Source organism: Sorex fumeus, unplaced genomic scaffold (genome assembly GCF_029834395.1).
Source record: "Sorex fumeus unplaced genomic scaffold, SorFum_2.1 ptg000051l, whole genome shotgun sequence".
Lineage (NCBI taxonomy): Eukaryota > Metazoa > Chordata > Mammalia > Eulipotyphla > Soricidae > Sorex > Sorex fumeus.
In genome coordinates, this window is record NW_026606108.1 from 3,517,650 (window position 1) to 3,540,413 (window position 22,764).

The 22,764-nt window shown below is 41.7% G+C and overlaps 3 non-coding genes and 9 pseudogenes across 3 annotated transcripts; all 12 read right to left on the reverse strand.

Annotated features, from left to right (window-relative positions):
• Positions 1-3,198: 3,198 nt before the first annotated feature.
• Positions 3,199-3,299, reverse strand: LOC130033173 (uncharacterized; annotated as a pseudogene).
• Positions 3,300-5,641: 2,342 nt separating this feature from the next.
• Positions 5,642-5,742, reverse strand: LOC130033188 (uncharacterized; annotated as a pseudogene).
• A 1,661-nt stretch (positions 5,743-7,403) lies between these two features.
• On the reverse strand, positions 7,404-7,504 carry LOC130033181 (uncharacterized; annotated as a pseudogene).
• A 1,056-nt stretch (positions 7,505-8,560) lies between these two features.
• Positions 8,561-8,661, reverse strand: LOC130033168 (uncharacterized; annotated as a pseudogene).
• A 2,216-nt stretch (positions 8,662-10,877) lies between these two features.
• On the reverse strand, positions 10,878-10,978 carry LOC130033179 (uncharacterized; annotated as a pseudogene).
• Positions 10,979-13,189: 2,211 nt separating this feature from the next.
• Positions 13,190-13,288, reverse strand: LOC130033182 (uncharacterized; annotated as a pseudogene).
• Positions 13,289-13,858: 570 nt separating this feature from the next.
• Positions 13,859-13,959, reverse strand: LOC130033186 (uncharacterized; annotated as a pseudogene).
• Positions 13,960-14,741: 782 nt separating this feature from the next.
• LOC130033191 (small nucleolar RNA SNORD116) lies at positions 14,742-14,833 on the reverse strand. The gene has a single exon (XR_008793914.1). It is a non-coding gene; the product is annotated as a small nucleolar RNA SNORD116 (small nucleolar RNA).
• Positions 14,834-14,887: 54 nt separating this feature from the next.
• On the reverse strand, positions 14,888-14,986 carry LOC130033190 (uncharacterized; annotated as a pseudogene).
• Positions 14,987-16,719: 1,733 nt separating this feature from the next.
• Positions 16,720-16,820, reverse strand: LOC130033159 (uncharacterized; annotated as a pseudogene).
• A 766-nt stretch (positions 16,821-17,586) lies between these two features.
• LOC130033155 (small nucleolar RNA SNORD116) lies at positions 17,587-17,679 on the reverse strand. Its single transcript, XR_008793904.1, has one exon. It is a non-coding gene; the product is annotated as a small nucleolar RNA SNORD116 (small nucleolar RNA).
• Positions 17,680-22,506: 4,827 nt separating this feature from the next.
• On the reverse strand, positions 22,507-22,602 carry LOC130033189 (small nucleolar RNA SNORD116). The gene has a single exon (XR_008793913.1). It is a non-coding gene; the product is annotated as a small nucleolar RNA SNORD116 (small nucleolar RNA).
• Between the last annotated feature and the right edge of the window lie 162 nt (positions 22,603-22,764).

Sequence of the window (22,764 nt, forward strand, 5' to 3'; positions counted from 1 at the left end):
GTATATTCACCCTAAAGTTCTCTGTGTTCTCCTCCAGGGATCAAGGGAAGCTTTGAATGTCATGAAGCACAGTGTACTCAGTGACAATGCAATGGCCCAGACAATACCTGTCATTCCCTGTTTCAGGAAATATGCAAAGGATGAGGGGGGTATGGTTATGCCAGCAGATCAATCTGTACCTGTGACACGAGTGCATCAGCAGCCTGATGGCACCGTCAGACTTTCAGATACCCCAACATTTCTGCTGTGCCTTTTGCCAGAATCCAAAAACTTGGGGTAAAGTTACAGGACACACTGTCTAATTTCATATTGAACATAAGCAGCTAGACTTTAGACAACCAGAAAAAATTCTGGCATACAGGTTACCAGTAGCTATTGCAAGAATCAGTTGCAATTAATAAAGAACATGGAAGTTGTCAGCAATTGCACAGTATGTGATCCACATACTTTAACCCTAAGGGTCTCAGCTGCCTCAGTATGGGTTTGGACGGAGCTTTACTGCCACTGACATAGAATGCTTTGAATATTTCAGGACACATAATCCTTAATCACTGTCTTCCAGGAAAATCACAAGAAATTCCATGGGAGAATCCTGACTGGACAAATATATGGACACCCAAATGCACTAAGGGAGCAATTGTACAAGGTGAACCACCATCCATACAGCTTCCATCGCCAGGTACTATCAAGGGACGGACTCAAGAGAATCAAAGAGATAGCAGGACACATAAATGCATCTCAATGTCATATCTGCTAAGGAGGGTAAAGGCAGGGAGAAAGGAGCAGAAGCACGAGTTCCAGCCTTCAATGTTCTCCCTTGGCCTAATTCTCCACAAGACATCGAGGAGGGAGTTCTCAACAACTTTGTGAGAATGCTTATGATTTCCACTACTTAGAAATAACGAATCCCAAATATCAACATCTCTTCTCCCCAGATATAAGACATAACTGCCTTCTGGAAGCATGACACCTCATGCAGGGTCAGGGCAATACCAAAGTTCCAAATTTCCAAGTAATGTGGGATCCACTGAAACGTGTGGCACTAGGAGGAGACCTAACATCATCAGAACCAAGGAGAAGAACTACTTTCTGGGGACATGGTACAGATAAGGAGGACTGCGGACTTCCATATTCTCCTAGGTGGAGGAACATCACAGCATTATGCTGAAACATGACCATATACACTACTCTTCGCAAGCTCAATCTCCATTAGTGCTCAAAACAAAGGCCCAGATTGTGTCCATAATTTTGAACTCTACAAACATGACTGATCCTTCTGGAAACTGTCCTCAATTTATTGTGAACATGATTTTCCAGCAGTGTAAGTGCATGTCACTGTCCTTTTACTTCATTCTCCAAGGTGGTCCACCAGGGTCAAGAGTGAAAGGCTACATGGTGGTCAAGACATGCACAAGAATATGACATCTCTGCTCCATTATCACCTGCCAATCTAGCACAAGTGTTATGCACATTGCTGAGATATATGAACATTTACTAAATGTCAGAGGCCTCTATCCCCCATTTCAAGGGGCACTACTGCTACTGAGTCACAGTGCTCTCAGCAGACCATTGAACTCCATAGGCAGTCTTGTTCTTGACCACCATGTAGTACTGTTCTCCCATTGTTCATCGATTTTCTCGAGTGGGCACCAGTAAAGCCTCACAACAAATTGTGAGACTTTTTGTTACTGCTTTTGTCATATTGAATACATCACTGGTAGCTTGCCAGGCTTTGCCAGGCTCTTCAAGAGGGGTGGAGGAATTGAACCTGGATGAGGAGAGCACACTCAAATGCCACATAGAAACCCAAAGGCACTAGGGGGAGCTCCTATATATGAAAAAAAACCTTAAGTACCACTTCTATCCCCGGGTCATAATGAAGGAAAGGACACAAGAAACGCATAAGAGATGGAAGGCCCAGAAATGGGTCTCAACATACTTCACACAAGTTGGAAAAAACAAGTAAGTGTGAGGCTAAGGTCACAAAAATCTTTCTTGGTCTTGATTGTTCACATTATACAAAGGAAAGAGGTTTTATGGGATAGGGGTCACTTGAGACCTCCCTAACACTAACAGAATGTCCCTGTATAGAAATAGGGAGGTCCAAAAGTAAACGTGTATGCAAAGGAATATGACATCTCTGCTCCATTATCACCTGCCAATCTAGCACTAGACAACAAATGTTACCTAGATCCTCAGATGGAAAGCATCATTAAGAAAGAGCTGAGAGCCAAGTACTGTCAGAGCACTGAGATTCCCTAACATCACAGCCCCTCAAAAGAGAACATACTTTCTGGGGCTATGGAAAATACCCAGGATAGCCTGAGGTCATGTTAAACATAGTACCTCCAATAGAAATTGCATGACATCAACCCTAAGTGATTAAATTTCTATACACACCAATGGGTGAGAGCATTAGTAGCTGTTATCCTAGGGCATGCATTGGATCAGAGGTGTTCCACTTCTCTTCCAGGCATGAGGACCACTCAGCATATCAATGAATATATCCATACCAACTGTGGCTCTCACTGACTTCCTCTTCTAGAGAGACCCCAATAACACTGGAACCAAAGGGACATCCTGTATCCAAGATCAATCTCTACAATCTAATCTGACACTTTTGGGACCTTCCCTTCATGCCATACACATCACCTACAAATAACATATGTGTGGCTCAGTGTCCAAAATCCAAATTGTCCCAGGTAGAACAAGAATATCATGCAACAGGCAGAGCTTCCCAGGGTTCTGACCATACCCAGAGTGTTCTTCAAGCCAACTCAGCATCGTATCAACACTCCAAAATGCCTGTAAGATAGCACCAATAGGCACCACTGTGGATTTCAGCCACCAAATACATTTTCTTGAGACCTGCTACCAAAAAAACTCCCCTGGTCTCCGATCTGACTCACTTTTTGATAAGCCACCATTAATTAGCAAATCACAAGATTCCTGTATAACAGACTAAACTTAAATGATAATTGAGCCCAGGGAAAGACAGGTTCTATTGCTCCAAAACGAAGGATGCCACAGGGCTATCCTTGACCATAGAGTACTAAGTGAAGATTACTGAACCATTACCCTTGAAAACAAAGTGCTTGGCCCTGAATGATTAGTGCTCTCTGACTGGTAATGGTGCATGGATATAACGAAGACAATGCTATACTTCACAACTAATGTCCCTGGGGCAGACCACGTGCTGGACCTCAGAGATGATGAGAAAGGCAGTGGTGGAGGTTCTCACTCATTTTGTTCAGGTTTTCCAAGGAATGCATAGAGTTAGGGGTACTCATCATCGATCCAAGCACAATGGGAAAGCTGCCTCACACAAACAGCAAGCTTATGAGGCCATTAGTGCATGCCAAAGAAGTACAGTTCAGCAAGTAAGACCAATGCAGATGTCATCTTGATGCTTGATGATCTTACCTCTGGAAGCATCCACTGACCAGAACAACCTGGGTCCCCCACCCGGCAATGGCTCAGCTAAATATAGGAAGTCCTTCTTTGTGCTCAGCAATCCTGGCAGGCAAACATCACCTAAGCCTGCAAACAAAATTTAGAAAACATGGTAAGTTTTCTGGAACTGGGCATCAGATCACAATCACAGGACACACCCCAGGAAGGCCTGGCATTAGCCCTTGTAAGCCAGTAGCAATAAAGTCAGATGAGAGAAATGTGGAGAAAGTACCAGTAGGATGAACTTCAGAAAAAAGTGCATGTTCCTGTATAAGTGCATCTGTGCGATGCACATGGATGTCCAGATAATAAGCAGTTTACCATGCAACACTAGATCCTGCAGGCACACTAAAAGAGACAGAAATCTCCACTGAAGGATCCTAATAGTCATCTTCTGATTCAGCTCCAACACACAAAGGAGTCAGTACTGTACACAGTATATAGTCAAAGTACACATCCGCTGATGCCATGGAAGGATATACTCTTCAACCCTTTAGCTGCACTCTCAGAATTTGATCCTTAGTCACGGAAAGATTCTGGCACACAGACTACTGGGTAAGCTTCTCCTGATGAAAAACAGTGGCTGCCCACCACACCAGAAATTGAAGCACTGGGTGCTGTCAGAAAGCTCTTTTGGACAGTGTGGATTCCTTTTACATTTGACCCAAGCATCTCAATACCCTCAGTCTGAGCACTTAGCTGACTACTTACTGTTTTGAGCACTGAGACTTAGCGCCCTCAGAGTAAGTAGATGGCCAACATGTTGCAGGAAAAATTCAATGGACTATGTGGGAGGAAGACTGACCAAATGCATGAATGAGACTTCAGAGGCACAAGGGGAGTGCCTAAATGTGATGTTTAAACAACAACCTTACGTACCACTCCTACCTAGAAGATACCAGGTCCATGGCAAAAAGGACTGTAAAGATCCAGCAGACGTAGGAATGTACCTCAACATTCTACCTGCAAAGGAGGATAAACAAGAGAGCAAGAGTATGTAAGGCCCAACCTTCAAAGTATCCCCATGGTGTCAAGAAAGGCGGTTCCTAAACCAGATGCCACTTTGGCAGATAGGTTTCTTCTGGAAACCTATTCCTAGGAATCACAATGCCCATTGTTAACATTTCTTCTACACAGGTACACACCAACTCTTCCCACTAGGATACCGTCAACCTGCACGACCCAGTCTCTTCAGCAGAAAATCATCCATGGCCTTCTGAGAGTCAGATGAACCAAGGGCATAGTTTCCATACCAGCCTGATAACTATGAAGGAAAAGTATCTTCCTACACTCATGTAAAAATTCAGAAGGGTGTGAGGTGTGTGACCAAATCCATAGTAATTCTAGAAAATATGCAGTAGCCATCTACAAGGGTTATGTTCCTTTCTGGTTGCTGCTAGAGAACTTGACAAGCAATCAAGAGTGTGCACTAAACAGAGGTCATCAACCTCTTTCCCAGATACACGAACGTCTCAAATTGCACCTGAATGCAGACATATATATGGCCTCCCCATCTCAGCTACATCCTTGTCAAAAGAGTCCCCATAGTGCTGTGACCAAAGAGATCTACATATCACAACCATAACCTCTGCAATTACAACTGGCCCTGCTACCTGCCCTCATCCACATTGGGAATCAGGAGCACATATATGACTCAGAATTCTTTTATCCCTGCTCTGGGAGGCCAAACCCACATTGAAAGCAGACAGGAGGGTTGTTGTCCAGGGTCTTGCCACAAACACTGAACTTCCTTATTCTGGCCAACTCTGAGGACCAGACTGATCCTACAAATCAAAAAGCACAAGGAAACCACCAATAATCAAAAAAAAATCACAGAAAACAAATATTGGGTACTGGCACCAGCCCTACAAAAATTCTTCAATTTGAGAAACTTCTGCTCAACCATCCAACCCCAGGAAAACTGGATGCTTAATAGAGGGAGCGCAAAAGCTAAGCACCACCCAAGAAAGATAGGGTATCATCCATAGAACTCAAAGCGATACCACCAAGAAAGGTGACTGTCTTGGAATAAACAGGTGATGGAAGTCACAATTGACTTTTCCCCATGAAATCAAAGCCTTGAGTGTGGCAGCACCCATTGTTTCTCAAGTGAGGGTCTATGGGAATGGAAGTGGTGCACAGGGAAGCTGTTCCTGACACCTACAATCCCTGATGAACACAACATGTTGAACCTCATATATGATGAGAATGGCAGTGGTGGAGGTTCTCATTCAATTTTTTTAGGTTTTACAAGGAATGCACAGAGTTAGGGGTACTCATCATCAAACCGAGCACAATGGGGAGGCTGCCTCACATAAGCAGTGGGCCTAACCCAGTAATGTATGGCCAAGGTGAATGGGTGCTCAAGCACCTTTTAAAGTCAGATAGACATAATACATAGGCACATGGCATCTTGGACACACAGACAACATATCTTCAGGATTTATCCACAGGCAGTGTAGCAACCAGCCTGAATTTAACATTGGTATCCAATTACTGTCAGCTCAGGCAATGAAATTAACCTCTTCTTGGTACATGGTAAACAAAGCAGGCAAATCACCTGAGCACTATAGAAAAAAAAGAATAACGAATGACAAGGTGACAAGGACAAATCATGATACCTCTCAGCATTGGGTCTGAATGAAGACATACACCCTGCGCCTCTAAACCACATCCTCTACCAAAAGCCCTCATCAGTACTGACAAAATATGACACCCATGTCCTAAACCTACCATTCATAATCACACCTGACCCTCTAAGCCCTGCCGTAAGGTTCCAGACACATAAGCCACCAGCAGCAGACATGTGTGCTAGATTCAATTACGCTTGCTCTCAGCTGGCCCACTATGCATCAGTATGTATGCTGCAGTTGCTGCTGTCCACATGCTGTCTCCATGGTCTGCATGTCTCCAGTCACCTGAGAGTCTCCCACCAGCACTCCAGATCACAACCAATAGATGAATACACAGTCAACTGGGTGGAACCATGGCTAGTGATTCTAACTGTGGTGACTTTTCTATAATCTACTCTTGGGTAGTTTACTGCTGCCTGGACAGTAAGGGTGAGGCACAGCCCACAGAAATACAGTCTCTTGTTCTGCAGAAATAGAATGCAACAAGAACAGTTTGCCCAACCAGTGTATGAGGATCAAATAATTCTATACCTAAACCCGAAACCAGTACCTCAGTCTTGAAAACCACAGGGTTCTTCCATGCAGATGCCCCCATGAGTTGGTGCAAGTGTGTGACCAAGCAGAAGCTGTCTCGCATGCTTACTAACATTGGGCATAACACATCTGCCTGCTCTTAACACCTACAACAATATAAGCACCAAATGGCCTTTAAGTCTAAAACACTTCTCACTGTTCACACCAATGGGGAAGAAAACCCTGCATAAACTAAAGGATAAGGAAATATGAAGTGGCCCTTCACCTAATAGAACTAGATAACACAACACCAGAAAACATGCCTGTACCAGAAACAAAAATTCATGGAAACATAACTCCTCTAAATGAAGCCAAAGTCTCGGGCCTTAACTAGGCACAATACCTCTGACAAGAAGGCGTTACAACCTAATGTGTGCATGTGATCAAGAGGAACTGTCTTTCACTCCTTTATACAATTATAAAAAATTCATGTTTTGAGTTTCAGTCATACAATAATCAATCACCCATCCCTCCACCAGTGTACATTCTCCACCACCAATGTCCCAATGCTAAAAAATTCCTCCAACCATCATTGACTTAGAGATCTACTCTCTACAGGCTTCTACCTATGAAGAATTATTTCAGGACCTTGTGTCTACTGTCCTTGGTTGTCAGGCTCATATTATGCTATTATATATTCCACAAATAAGTGAAACCATTCTATGTCTATTTCTGACTAATTTCACTTAGCATGATGGTCTAGCAGGGGTGCAGTCCTTCCATCCTCTTGGAAGACCATGTGCTGGACCTCAGATACGATGAGAAAGACAGCGGTGGGAATTCTCTGTCATTTTGTTCAGATTTTCCAAGGAATGTCTATAGTTCTGGATACTTATCATCAATCTGAGCACAATGGCAAGGCTGCTTTAAACAAGAAGTGAGCACAGTCACATAAAGCAATACTCATAACCTACAGGACCCAGAGGAAGGACATGGTTTTAGGTGGGAGGGCTCTTCAAACAGCCTTCAAGAGAGCCATAATGAAGGCAAAAGCTGATGAAATCATGGACAAAATGGACAGCTTACTGGCCAAAAGCACTGATGGAGAGAAAAAGCATCCTTGCCCTCACAAGACCAAAGTCTCCCTACTTTCTGCAACAACAGAATTTTCTTCATACACTTGTCTGGAAGGTAAACTACACCTGAGCAGTTTACAGAACATGCAGAGTGCATGAGAAGATGCTCAGAGAGAGGACATTAGAATTTCTCACAGGATCCACCAGGGCAAAAATTGCATTTGACCTTTGGAACAATTTCTGTAAGGTAGACAACAGGTCTAGGGGACAGCACAAAAGTAGGTAAGATTCCAGAAAAAGCTGAAATTGCCTGGATGGCAGTGACTTTGTTTCATGGCAGTCATCAGAACCTTCCATGTAACATTCTGGATCCACTGGACCTTCTAAAACATGCTTATGTAATGCAGGGACCATAGTACACCACTGTAGAATCTAAATGTTAGGATGCAACCTCTAGAAGGCCCTCAACACCCAACAGGCCCTAACTTTGGCCAATAACTGTTTTTAGCACCTGATACAAATAAAGCTACCACTCTCTTCCAAGTCTAAGCCACATTTCATAGATCCCACAACCAGAGAATCAAAACATTCAAAACCTCCCCTGTACCCAGAACACTGGGCCATGGAGATTCAGGTATTCTCCAACCAGCGATCAGAGATGATTGTATATGTGTATGACAAAGGTAGGCTGTCCCTAAGACAAGCTAAATTAGCTAGAGATTCCAACATCAAACAACCCGAACACTCTAACTTTGCCTATGAAACCCAAGCCCTGTGCCCGGCACCACCAACTATCTCTGAAGTGGAGGCCCACGGCAGTGGTGCATGTATGTGACCACAGGAAAGCTGTCTCTCACGACTATCTTCCAGGGGATACCATGTGCTGGACCTCAGATACGATGAAAAAGGCGGTGGTGAAGGTTCTCACTCATTTTGTTCAGGTTTTCCAAGGAATGCATAGAGTTAGAGGTATTCATCATCGATCCAAGCACAGTGGGAGCCTGCCGACAGCAGCAGCTAGACAGGGCTGATATAGCAAAGCCCATGACCTTAAGGCGCCAGTGGCATCAAGCAAGCATCATGACCTAGGCATAGGGGTCCTGAAAGAGGCTTCAATATAGATCAAAGCCAGGCTGAAGTATATGTGTTCAGAGTAAGGTACAGCTTACCTTCCAGAAGCATTCAAAGAAAGGAACAGCATATGAACCAAACTTGACATGGATGTCCCAGCAGCATTCTTCCTGTGACAATATGGAGCTGCTCTTGGCACACATATTCCTGGATGGAAAAACTGCATCTGAGAAGTTGACACAAAAATGAGGAATGTATCAGAATATGACTGGGTATAGGCATAAGACCCACCAGTGCAGGCCTAGCATTTGTCTGTCCATGGGGGACAGGACAAAAGCTGGTAGGATTTTGGTTAGGAGTGCATACCCCTATGCATATGTGTGTATGTTTGAGCCTTATGTGATACTAGATAGCCATCAGAACTTTTCATATTCTGATGGATCCATATTATTTTCTAATGGGAACCTTGCACACTGTGTAGAACTTTGCACATAGTCTTGCCCTCTAAAGAGACAAAAATTAATCTGGCCAGCTCACTGATGTCAATAAGAAACTCTGCTCACAGCTTCTCCTTCTCTGGAAGCAGATAACACTCTATATACTTTCAACTGAGCTCTATCCAACAGGTTCTAGAAAACAAAGAAAAAAATAGTGCTTGTCCTTAAACTGTAACTAGTACAATCAGGCAATCAAGTGGCACAAAGGTTATAAGTTTTTGTTCTGGAAAATGATGTGCACCTTAATTCAGAGAATCACAGGAACCTAAGCTCCCGAGGGTTGGGAGAATTAAGGTCTCAAAATCACCTAACTTTTGAGGAAACTAATGGGAAGCCAAAGGACACACTTTGCATTGCCCTATGATTTCAGAAAAAATAAAAAGGGATGACATGAGAACAAACTTGCCCAGGCACAGGCATGGACATCCAAAGGCATGAGGAGGGGCAGATCTATAGTACAGTGATGAAGTTTCTAGCCTTACATAGATCCTACCCTCGTTTGATCCCAGGTGATGTATATGATCTCCTGAACTCTGCTGAGAGTGATACCCGAGGGTCAGGAAGAATGCTGGAGAAATACCTAGTACTGCAAAACCAAAAATTAAACAAACAACAAAGACAAAGGGGAAAACGTGTTAAGAATGGGGGTAAATCAACCTTCTATACTACTCCTATTCCCAGGTTATTATGAAGGTAAAGACACAAGACACCTTCATGGCCCATTAAGTCCAAAATTTGCCTTAATAGTCAATCCCGAGGGTTGGCAATGAGGTCAAAGTAGACTAACTGCAGCCCACAGCCCTGAAAGTTGTTTTAGGACTTGTTTCTCTACTTCTACATGAGAATATGTCAAATATTGCAACTGAATACCCAAATGACTAGTGCAAGGGTCACTGTAGTACCCAGGTCTATGTCAGCAACTTATCCAGAGCAGAATGAGAGCCAGGTGCTGCTAAGCGGTTAAAAGTCTCTAGTACACCAGAAGGCTAGGAGAAAATGCATTATATGGGAACATGGGGCAAGCAATTATGGCCCAAAATTCATGGTCACTTCCAAGATAGCTTCTGTAAAAAAGTGGAATACCTCAAGCCTAAACCAAAATGTTTGTCTCAAAGCACACCAAGAAAATGGACCAGGAACATTGGGGTTCCTGTATTGAGGTCTGCACAAAACGAGAAGTCATCCACCACTCTCCAAGGAAGAGAAAACTCTCAACATTACACTCAAATGAAGATATACATACTGCCTCTCACATACTCCCCCCAGAAAGATCTCACTAATACTGGGGACAAAAGGATACCCTCTGTCCCAAACAGGATCTATAAAATCACCCCGGCCTGCATTTTACTTCTCATGAAATATCCTATATGCTGACATAAACAGGCTGGTATTCACGAACTCCATGCTACCAGCAGACCTTCATAACATATAGCAGGCATGCAGCAGTGGCTGTTAGCAATGGGCTACTCAAATGTTCTACATGTAATTCTTCTAGACATTATAGAACCTTTCAAGAGCACTAATAAAGTTCACAATGGCTAGACAGCACTGTAAGACTGGAGAGCTAGATGACAGTTACTACAGGAGAGAAAGCTATACCTCAATCATATAATCCCTGGAGTACACAACATGCTGTACCTCAGATACGATGAAAACGACAGCAGTAAGTGTTCTCATTCATTTTGTTCAGGTTTTCCAAGGAGTGCATGGGGATATGGGTACTCATCATTGATCTAAGCACAGTGGCAAGATGCCTCACACAAGTTGGTGTTATTTAAACAATGTCATCAGCAAAGTGGAGCTATCAAAAGTTATCCTAAAAAGAATGAACTGAAATATTTGAAACCCTGTACCAGGGTGTGCACTCCCATGGCTCCTCCTCCACAATATTAAACACAGTGGCTTACAAAATTGTTCATGATAATTTTTCTGTAGAAATACAGGGTATGCTCATGCTCATCACCAATATTTTTAGGTATGGGGACCTCTCAATATCAGCTCCAAGACAACCTATACTATCCTACATATCCTTGTCCAAAAAGCCTCCATACGTATCTAGACCAAAGCCTCACATAATGTCACATATTCAGCCTCTACAATCACATCACACCCTTTTGAGCCCTCCATCTATTTTTAAAACCTGATCAGTCACCAAAATAACATTTACCTGTGTCCCTATTTCAAGTCCATGTAACAATGACAGAGGCCATCCCTATGATCTCGACTTCATTATTTCTGACAACTAAGAGAGTCAGTCATCTAGATTGCAACTGCTAAATAGCCACTAACAGACCAAGTGGGAGGACCTGCTAGCCTATTCTTGGCGACTGCACAACAAAAATTCTTTACCTTCAAATCCATGTAAATCTCCTCATCACACACATAGGAGAGACCAAAAATGCCTGAGAACAAAGTGATCAGGTATTATAGGCATGAAACTCTCATTTTTATAATACCAGGCACCACACTATCAGAAAATATGTTCACATCCGAGTCTTCCAATTTTGGCAAATAGCGAGGGTCCCTAGAATGTTAGGTGAACCCAACAGGAAGGCCTTGGTTGGTGATGCTTGAGTATCACCATGAGAATCTCTCCCTTACTTCTACCATCCTTGGAGTAGACCATGCGCTGACCTCAGATACAATAACAATGGCAACAGTGTGAATTCTCACTTATTTTAGGTTTAACAAAGAATGTGTAGAGTTTGGGGTACTTATCATTGATATGAGCATAATAGACAGGCTGTCTCCCACAGGCAGCTGAATGGGGCCTGTAATTCAAGGTCAAGAGGGTTCCTAAAGTAAGAGCAAAGGGGATGCCATCTTGATGCATGAAGATCTTGCATCTGAAAGCATCCACTGGACCAACAAATCTTGGTCTCCCCCCTACAATTATATCATTTGCAGTATCCATAAAGTCAGCAGGCACGGAGGACAGTGATGAATAGACAAGACTGAGCAAGCAGTGCAAGTAGTGCATGTCCGTGTGTGGGTGAACATACTTGGATGCTTGACAAAAACTAGATCTAGTCAATGAAAGACCAAGTGCCTCTGAATATAGGCCTTGAGGGGTGCTGCATGCCAAAGACAAAGGAAAAGTCATCCCTCATGCATAACATCTTGGGGAGTGCAGAGCATGTGCTGGACCTCAGATATGATGACAATGTCAGCGGTGGGAATTCTGTATCATTTTTCCAGGTTTTCAAAAAACTTCATAGAGTTAGGGGTACTCATCGTTGATCTCAGAACACTGGGAAGGCTGCAACACAGAAGCAGCTATCTGGAGCCACTAGTGAATGGTCAAGAGGTAGGGTTCCGCAAGTAAGACTAAAGCGGATGGCAGGGAAAGCCCTGCCATAGAGGTACGGTGGGATGGGGGGGATTTGGGTGGGAGGAAAACTGGGATCAGTAGTGGTGGAGAATGGGCACTGGTGGAGGGATGGGGATTCAATCGTTGTTTAACTGAAACCCGAGCACAAAAATTTGTGTCTACAACTGTATATCATGGTGTTTCACTAATAAAAATGAAAAACATAAAACAAAAGACTAAAACGAATGACATCTTCATGCATGGAGTTCTTACCTCTGAAAGCGTCAACTGGCCAACCAATTTGGGTCTCCCAAATAGTATTGGCTCAGTTAACTACTGAAAGCTCTTCGTGGTGCTCAGCAAGCCTGGCAGAGAATCTCCATCTGAGCCATGTAAACAAAAGTGGAAATACGTGAGACGATTCCCTGGGTATAGAGTCGAGAGATAAACAGGAAAGACTTTAGCAAGGAGTGCATATCCGTTTGTGGTTGGTGATAGTTGATTCCTCGACAAATATCAGTTCAGGGCACTGGAAGGCTAAGTGCCCCAGACTGGAGGTCGAGGGGAAATTTGCATGCTTATGACCAAGAAAAAGGCATACCTCGTGATTAACATTTGCGAGGCACACCTTGTGCTGGACCTCAGATATGATGAGAATGGCGGTGGTGTGTGTTCTCTCATTTTGTTCAAGTTTTCCAAGGAATTAATTGAGTTAGGGGTACACATCACTGAACCCAGAACAGTACGGAGACTGCCTCACAGAAGCAACTATCTGAGGCCACTTGTGTACAGCCAAGAGGAACTGTTCTCCAAGTAAACACTAAAGCAGATGTCATCATGATGCAAGGAGATCTTACCTCTTAAAAGTGTCCACTGGCGCAAGACTATGGGTCTCCCATGCAGAACTGGCTTTAACTACTGAAAGTTCTTCTTTGTGCTCAGCAAACGTAGCAGAGAAACTCCACCTGGGCCATGTAAACGAAAACGCAAATACATGAGAAGGTTCCCAGGGAATAAGCACAAGAGATCAGAGCCACATGACCTCTATGGTCAACTGGCATTTGACCCATATAAACCAGTAGATATAAAGTCAGATGCAATAGGGTGTAGTGATGAACAGGAAAGACTGCAGCAAGGAGTTCATAGCCCTCTGTGATTTCTGATACTTGATTCCTCAATAAAAAGACATCTCTGGGCATTGGAATACCAAATGCCTCTAATTGGAGGTCATGGAAAATGTAGCATGCCTATGACCAAGGAAAAGCCATCCATCATGCCTAACATCAGTGAGGCACACTATATGCTGGACTTCATATAGTTTGAGAATGGCGGTGGTATGAGTTCTTACTCATTTTGTTCATGTTTTCCAAGGAATGCATAGAGTTAGGGATACTCATCAGTGATCTCAGAACCGTGCGGAGACTATTTCAAAGAAGCAGCTATCTGGGGCCACAGTGTAAAGCCAAGAGGGAGGTTTCACAAGAAAGACCAAAGCAGATGTCATCTTGATGCATGGAGATCTTATCTCTGAAAGCATCAACTGGCCCAACCAATGTGGGTCTCTCAAACAACATTGGCTCAGTTAACTTCTGAAAGCTCTTCTCGGTGCTTTTCTAGCAGAGAAACTCCACCTGAGCAACATAAACAAAAATGGAAATACGTGAGAAGATTCACAGGGAATGGGCACGACAGATCACAACCTCTTGACTCACATGGGCACCTGGCATTTTGGTCTTATAAACCAGTAGCTATAAATTCAGATGCATGAATGGGGTGCAGTGATGAATAGACAAGACTTTAGCAAGGAATGCGTGTCCCTCTGTGGTTCCTGATAGTTGATTCCTCAACAAAAACAGCTCTGGACATTGGACAAGTTCCTCTTAATCGAAGTCGAGGGGAATGCAGCAATAAATGCATATGACCAAGCAAAAGCCATCTCTGATGTCTAGTATCTGGGGGGAACACCATGTGCTGGATCTCATAAAGGTAAAGGTAAAGGCCCTCCCGTTGATCGTCGATTTGCTCGAGCGGGCCCAGTAACGTCTCCATTGGAGACTTTTGTTGTTACTGTGTCTGGCATATCGAATACTCTCGGTAGCTTGCCGGGCTCTCTGAGAGGGGCAGAGGAATCGAACTCGGGTCAGCCATGTTGGCCGCTTGTAAGGCAAACGCCCTACCCGCTGTGCTATCGCTCCAGGATGACAATGGTGGCAGTGTGAGTTCTCATTCTCACTGTTCAGGTTTTCCAAAGAATGCAAAGTTAGGTGTATTCACCATTAATCTCAACAAAATGGGGAGGCTGCCTCACAGAAGCAGAAACACTGGCCCACTAGCTGACCTCATATAGGATGAAAATGGCGGCAGTGTGAGTTCTTAGTCACACTCTTCAGGTTTTCCAAAGAATGCAGATTTAGGTGTATTCATCATTAATCTCAACTCAACGGGGAGGCTGCCACACAGAAGCAGCAAGACTGACCCACAGCATGAAGGGAATATTCTTAAATATCCCACAATAGAGGCAGAAGCAAGGTAAAAGCAAATGAATTCACAGAAACAAGTCATAGCTTACCTTCAGTAATGTGCAGGGAAACTAACAGATTCCTGTCCAATATTTGACCCAGATTTTGAATATACCTTCTTCCTGGCAACAACAGAATACTCTTCTTGTTAAACATGTGCCTGATGAGGAAACTCCACCTGAGCAGTGTACACAAAAAGCAGAACAAGATGGTGCCTTAGGATCTGGAACAGGAGACAGCAGCCACAAGATCCCTGATGCAAAACTTGTATTTGCTCTTAGCAGTAGGTATAATATCATATGGCAGAATGAGGCACAACAAAGAAATATGTAAGACTGAGGATAGGAGTGGAAGACCCTGTGCCATTGGATTTGGAAGGGTTTTCTTGGTTTTTATCATAATATTCACTGTGTACTCTTGATCTATTTCTTTGTGAACAATCTGCTTGAGGAGTACAGAATACCCGATCTTTCCACTACAAGGAACTTGATATTCATATTATTGCCTAGCTAAAGGTTGCCTCCCAAAGAGCCACTCTGTCTAAAAACAGAGTAGTTGCTTCCAATGAAACAAGACATGTTTCATCTCTCTTCAACTGAGCTCTAACAAAATCAGTCAATAAAATCTGGTCTGTTTGCCATGAGCTGTGTCTCTTGAAGATGCAGCAGTGGGATGGTACCAAACAATATAAGACACACTGAATCACAGCTTCACATTCATGCATTATGCTGGGTTTCCCACACTTAAAACAAAAAATCTCAGAACTCTCAATCTAGAAAGGTGTGGGGATGTGTATGTGACAGTGCAAGCTAAGAATCAATAGGAAAGCCCAGTACACAATTCTTGGGCACCAGCTTTCAAAAAAATACAAAGAGATGCCATCATATCTAAACTGAACAGACACATGCCTGAACACACAATGAACCTAGCTAAATACAGACTGGCGAAACAACAATCATCCACAGTGACATTGTTCCAATGTCATCGTAAATCTAGTAAAAAAGAGACATTTAAGAACTTTCAGGCCTCAAATTCTGCTTAAACATTCATTTTACCCACTGGGAATAATAATGAGGACAACAAGAATGTACGTTCAACATCCAGCCCTTCACATTCTTCCATAGCCAAAATTGTCAATATGATGTCTAGTAGGGAAGTCACCCAGGCCAACAGTACCATGAGTACAGTTACACAATATAATGCCAGTCCCGTTCACAAAGTACAAGTCCAAAATACCAACACTAATACACTATGTCTGTCACAGACATTGGCAGTCTTGAATAGGATACCATGCCTTATCATGACAATATGTTGGCTGACTCATCTAAGATCTGCTGAGAGGCAGATGCTCCCAGAGTAGAGGTATGTCGTCAGCTTAAGGACTACTAGTCCAAGCACTACAATATTCAAACACAATTCAGTTACTCAATCTGAAAAGAAGAACTTGAGTTATAGAATAGCAAACAAAATCTTCATCAAGAGTCACATTTAGACTTATGGCCAGGGATCCACGATTCCCCAACTTCCCAACAACCTCAGGATAAGAATTCATTTGTTGTGCCTAAAGAGAAAGCCATGTGGTGGTCAGGAGATGAAGAAGGGGAAGATGTACTTCAGGAGTACAGTCCATTGAGCAAAGTATGTGCTGGACCTCAGTTACGATGAGAACGGCGGTGGTGGGAGTTCTCACTCATTTTGTTCAGGTTTTCCAAGGAATGCATAGAGGTAGGGGTACTCATCATCGATCCGAGCACACTGGGGATGCTGCCTCACTGAAGCAGCTGGCATGGTCTAACAGATTGCAGCCAGTGACCACAGCAGCCCGAGAATTCATGGATTAGGGGAACTGGTACTCAAACAGCCTTCCAAATAGGCCAAACCAAGGCAAAGGTACTTTTGAGCTCAAATGCAATGGAGAGCTTACCTTTCAGAATTGTACATGAGCAATTGACAGTACCCTAGTGAACACTCAAATCTGTTCAGTTGCTGTTCCAAGGAGAAAAGTAAAATGTTCTAGTGTATGACTAGACACGGACCTGAGTCATGAAAACAAAATAAAGAACAAAAGTTTAGGTGCCCAAAAACCATGCAATAGAGATTACAACTAAAGAAATTTAGCATATTCTCTTGCTGAGATTCTAAAAAAAAACCCCATGGTAGAAGTATGACATCAGCTTAAGGACTACTAGTCCATGAAACACAATATTGAAACTCAACTCAATTACTCAATCTGAAAAGAACTTGAGTGATAGAATAGCAAACAACATCTACACCAAGAGTCACATTTAGAGTTATTGTGACATGAATCCACTGAACCCATATTGAGAAGCCCTGAAACAACATGCCTCCAACCAACAACTTTACTAGGAGACTTCCCATCACATTATTATACCAGGAAGCAACTGACCCCGTTATGAGAGGAACTTTAAGGAGAAGGTCAAGGAAACAATTTCCTTGTTTAGAAACAAGGAAAAAAAGGACAAGTGGTAACCATCCCTTGTCAAAGAACTTGCTGGACCTCAGCATCGAGGAGAACGGCGGTATTGAGTTCTCACTCATTTTGTTCAGCTTTCCAAGGAATGCTTTTGAGAGAATCATCATTGATCCAACAAACTCTCAAGGAGGCTACCATTTCACTTTTATCCATACAGAATGGGTATTTGGCAGGTATATTAATAAACTTACAGCCTGAAATGGACTGCAGAGTCTTGAACAGGCTTTGAGTCTTTTTATTCTAAACCCAAGACAGAAACCCAAGTGATCTCTGTACATTACATGTGCACTCACTGCAACTCTAATATTATGAGAACATCCACTAGAGAAAATAGAGCCAAGAAGACAGGACCGCTTACCTCCACTATTCTTTTGAGTGTGAGCAATACATCAAGACATATATTCTTCTCATGTTTCTCAAACAAATTCAATTATTGGTGACATATATTTCACTTCAGACAGCAATTTAATCATGAATATTGCACCTGAGAAAGAGAAGAAAATAAGGGACACATATCTATAAACAGGTTCAAGAATTGCATCTGCATACACCAGGGTACACTATCTATTTTCTTTTACCTATCATTAATCATAGCAATTTTAAAGCTTATTAGTGTTAAATAACCATAATTCAAATCACAGTGGTTGCACTGGAGTGATATGAGGGTAGAGGCAGACTGATACTACCAAAATTCTTACACCTGGATGCAAAATCAAGAGAATTTCAGCCGGACTCGACTCCTGTAGCTTCATAAAGATGTGACTGATGAATTACTGGAAGTAAGAGAGAAAATTATGCAACCATCATGACACAGGTTAAAAGCAAAATATTCGGTATAGTGTCCACCAGGCAGAAGTACTCAAATGATGGAACAGAACATTTGATTAACAAAACAGAAATACTTTACTGAGAACTCATACTGGTGTGTCACATATGGAGGATACCCATTTAAGAAGACTGATTTGCACATGGTCACAAAAAATTTTCCTGCCCCTGAGATGAAAAAGAAAAATCGTAGAAAGAACTAAAAACATTATTGACAGTTTTAATAAGACAACATCTCGAGAACATAAACGTCTAAAATAGTAAAATGTGACAGTTTTCCATATTGGGATCTTATGAAGTAGCAACCCTGTGTTTGACAGGCCGGATTCTTGACAAAGCAGAAAATGATTCTAAGCATCTTAGAAAAGTATGAGTTGTCTGTACAAAATGATACCACTAAATGGCAAAGTTTCGACACAACAAACTAAAATACAGAAATCTTCTTCTTAATTACCTCAATGGTAATTAAATGTACCAAAATGAATTAAGAATACTTAATCATAGGAGTTAATGTATCACATAGACAGAGACTCATCAAGAAATCTAAATATATAGTCAGACACAAACAAGTCTTATCACAATAATTCCACTGTGTTCTGGGGACAGACAGTTTAGATACAAATAGGATCATAGATGCCTAAATTCAGTGGTCAAAATTTTGTATCACCACTTTAAGGGAAAAAACTCAGCTCATGAAATGACTACTGAAGAAAAATTTTAAACAAATTTTTAACAAAAAATTTTAACAAAAGTCTATAGCCCTCAGGGGGTTACAATTTTTCATGACAACTGTGGTTGAAACCACCATGGCCACTGTGTAGAACAACACACAGGTAGGTGTAAATAAGGCACTACAGCCTCAAGTCTAACTCCAAACTTTATACATAGATCCAACTGACTTAGAACCTACATTACATAATGGAGGGAACATAGTGCACAATAAATATCCCACAGGTACAGGCTCTTGTGACAAATACCAGTTGTTCTTCTGGTGAGATGATAGAATCCCTCCCCAGTATAGAAGTCCCATAGCAAAGCGGCATGATCACACCATGCCAGCAGCTCAAGGGTTCCATGCAAAGCATGACAAATGCAAACTAAATCAGTCAAGATATATGGTAATGCTGCTTTAACCACTGCAAGAACCAAAACCTTTAGTGGAAGAAATAACCACTGCATTATCATATAGCAAATCCACTGACTACCATGATGAGAGGCACGTTAAAGTGGAAAAATCTCAAGGTCATATTTCAGGATACTTCCCAGGGAACCTCATGGATACTATATACTGGTACTCATAGGTACTATATTCTTCCTAGAACTCAATGCGGTGGAGAAAAGTGGTAATGAGATCTTAGTTATTATGTTCCGCTTTCCAAGAATGCTTTCGAGAGAAGAATCATAATCATAATAATAAACTAAAATCAATCAATTTTAATCTATATCTGAACAGTGGATGACATTGTCCTTATGGCCTGAAAGGCATATGAGGATTCATAGAAACCCTTAAGAACTGGAAATTTATCAACTTAAAATGAAGACAAGATCTCTAAGGATACATACAATTGTGGACTCTCATGGATATCTGAGAAGCCCTACCACAGAGGACAGAGAACAGAAGTAATGCTACCAAATATCGTGTAAGTACAAGACATACCTCAATTCCAGCCAATTCTTCCAGGCAACTCTTCCCAACAAATAATAGGTGAATTATCTCTTTTTATTTAAAGCAAAAAATTTCCAGGAGCAATGGTACCTGAGACATAAACATAAAACACAGAATCTCTGAGGTCGCTTCCCAGTCTCAAGAGTTGTTCCAGCAACCAACAGTTTAGAACAATATAAAAAATTATATAAAGCATATAATTTTATCTCTACTCTTAGTAACCAAATATACACTTGAACTCTGTAGCAAAAAGGGTAAACATAATGCTAACCAAGTTGGTGCTGTTGGAGTTACATTCGTTTAAGATTGAAACCATGCTTCAAAAACTTTTCCATCAAACCCATAAAACAAGAAATGCATCCCAAACCTCTATCTGAATTACACAATACTGCCAGTCCCAGAAAATCAAGATAGTAAATTAACAATTTCTTCCATAGCAAACTAAGATATTTAAGGATGAATCCTCAAATAGCTTAAGTAAAAATAGATGAAAGAGTCTTTAGTTTTTGTTTTTGTTTTGTTTTGTTTTTTTGGGTCACACCCGGCGATGCTCAGTGTTTACTCCTGGCTCATGCCCTCAGGAATTACTCCTGGCGGTTCTCGGGGGACCATATGGGATGCTGGGAACCAAACCAGGTTCAGCCATGTTGGCTGCGTGCAAGGCAAACACCCTACCTGCTGTGTTATCGCTCCAGCCCCTGGAAGAGTTTTTAATGCCAACAAACTCTACAGTAGTAGAGAGAGGTATATGCGGATATAATAAATATCCACATGTGGTAAATGGATGGATTTTACAGGTATGAGACTAACAGAGACATCTGATTATCACCTAATTAAAAAATTACCATATCTATGATACCACAAACCATAAACTAAAAAGAACCCTTTGGAACACAAATAAAGAAGAAAAGATGAGAGAATCTGGCCAGACACCTTCGCTCCAACCTCAAACAAATGAGCTACAAAGGTTTTAAGCTTATTAAGCTCATGAACCTAAATGGGCATTATTATGAGAGCAAGGACTGATCTACACCCATAGTAACACAGGTCAAACTGAAGTACAACTTAAAACAGTGTAAAATATTCAAAGACTGGAGATCCAGGATCCAAGTTGATACAAATCAAGAAAAAATACTGTGAGAACTCATACTGGCTATTAGTGTCAATCATAGAGTACAGCCCATTTAGCAGGACTGATTTTCCCATGGAATCCCAAAAATGTAACGACACTCAGGGCACACCACCACTGAAAGAAATGTTATAACATGGTGTGCACAGAGCTGAGAGGACATTGGCTATGAGAGTAAACACCATTCAGATTTTGGGTGGAACTTCTCAAAGAAACTCTAATAAATGAGTTTTTCCCATACGGAAAATAAGCAAGAAATTATGGTTTGAAGGCCAATTTCTGGGTTATGCCTCCCTATGGTAGGATGTTCTAAACCTCTGAGGGAAATATAAATCCTATATAGAGTATCCTATAAAGAAAGTTTTACTAAAAACACGGTCCTCAGACCAGATGCCACTGAAAAGAAATTGAATACATAACTAGCATTCAAAGCAATAGTTGGTCACTAAGCAATGGAACAAAATGGACCTCAGAATGTACAATCTCAGGTCCTCAGCACAATCACAGACATTCAAAAACAGACAATTAACTATGCGCAAGCCCAAAGATTCGGACAAATTACACACAATAATCTTCTTCTATAACCCATTCAATGAGTACAGAAGAAATTTCATAAGGAATCCTAGAATAAGATACTCCTTGTCTTGTACCAAAACCCAAATTTGGTCTTAATTCATCATGCAAAATGACATAAAATGCATATTGAAAATCTGGTGACTCTCAACAAAGTTATACTAGAAAATTTTTTTCTGCAATACAGCCCAGAGACCTTTGAAAATATGCATAAGTATATTTTAGTATAAGTATATGATAAGTATATGATAAGTGGGGCAGACTCAAATATATGAGTACAAAAATCACTGAGGTGATATTGAATCAGCTGTTTTGAGCTTAAGAATAGAAGCTTACTGCCTCAGACAATATGTACCTCACTGATGGAACATGGTACAATATCAAGCAATCAAGAGACTCTTGTTCTCAACATTACAACGTATCTGTTTAGGATCCTAGATACACTCTTTGAAGTAAAACTTTCCTAACCAAGTGGAACTATTACACCAGGCAATCAGCTCATAAACCTCTTGCAAATACCCACTATGCAAATTCAAGGCATCAATTAGATATGCCAAGTAATACGTCGCCCCTAGGTTAGCAAGCAAAATCTTCACAGGGACATATCATCACAACAAGTTTGTTCATCATTCACTGACCCTATGATAAGAAGCAATCCAAATAGAAAGCTTCAGGGGGCACTGCTAGCCACCCAAAGGGGAACTTCTGCAAGTGGGCAAGGATGATGGTCCTTGCCAAAGAACTTGTTGACCTCAGCTCTAAAATTAACAGCAGTTTTGAGTTCTCACTCATTTTTTTAGATTTCCAAGGAACTCGTTAGAGAAAAGGAATAATCATCAAACCAGCAAACTAAAATGGCAACAATATTCACCAGTATGGACTTATGTACTCACCACAACTCAGACAGTTCTCTGAAAAAATACCAAAAACTCATCAGGAAACTAAGGAATACTTACCAAGTGTATTTAAGTGCCAAGGATTCTTGAGCCATACTTGAGCCATTCC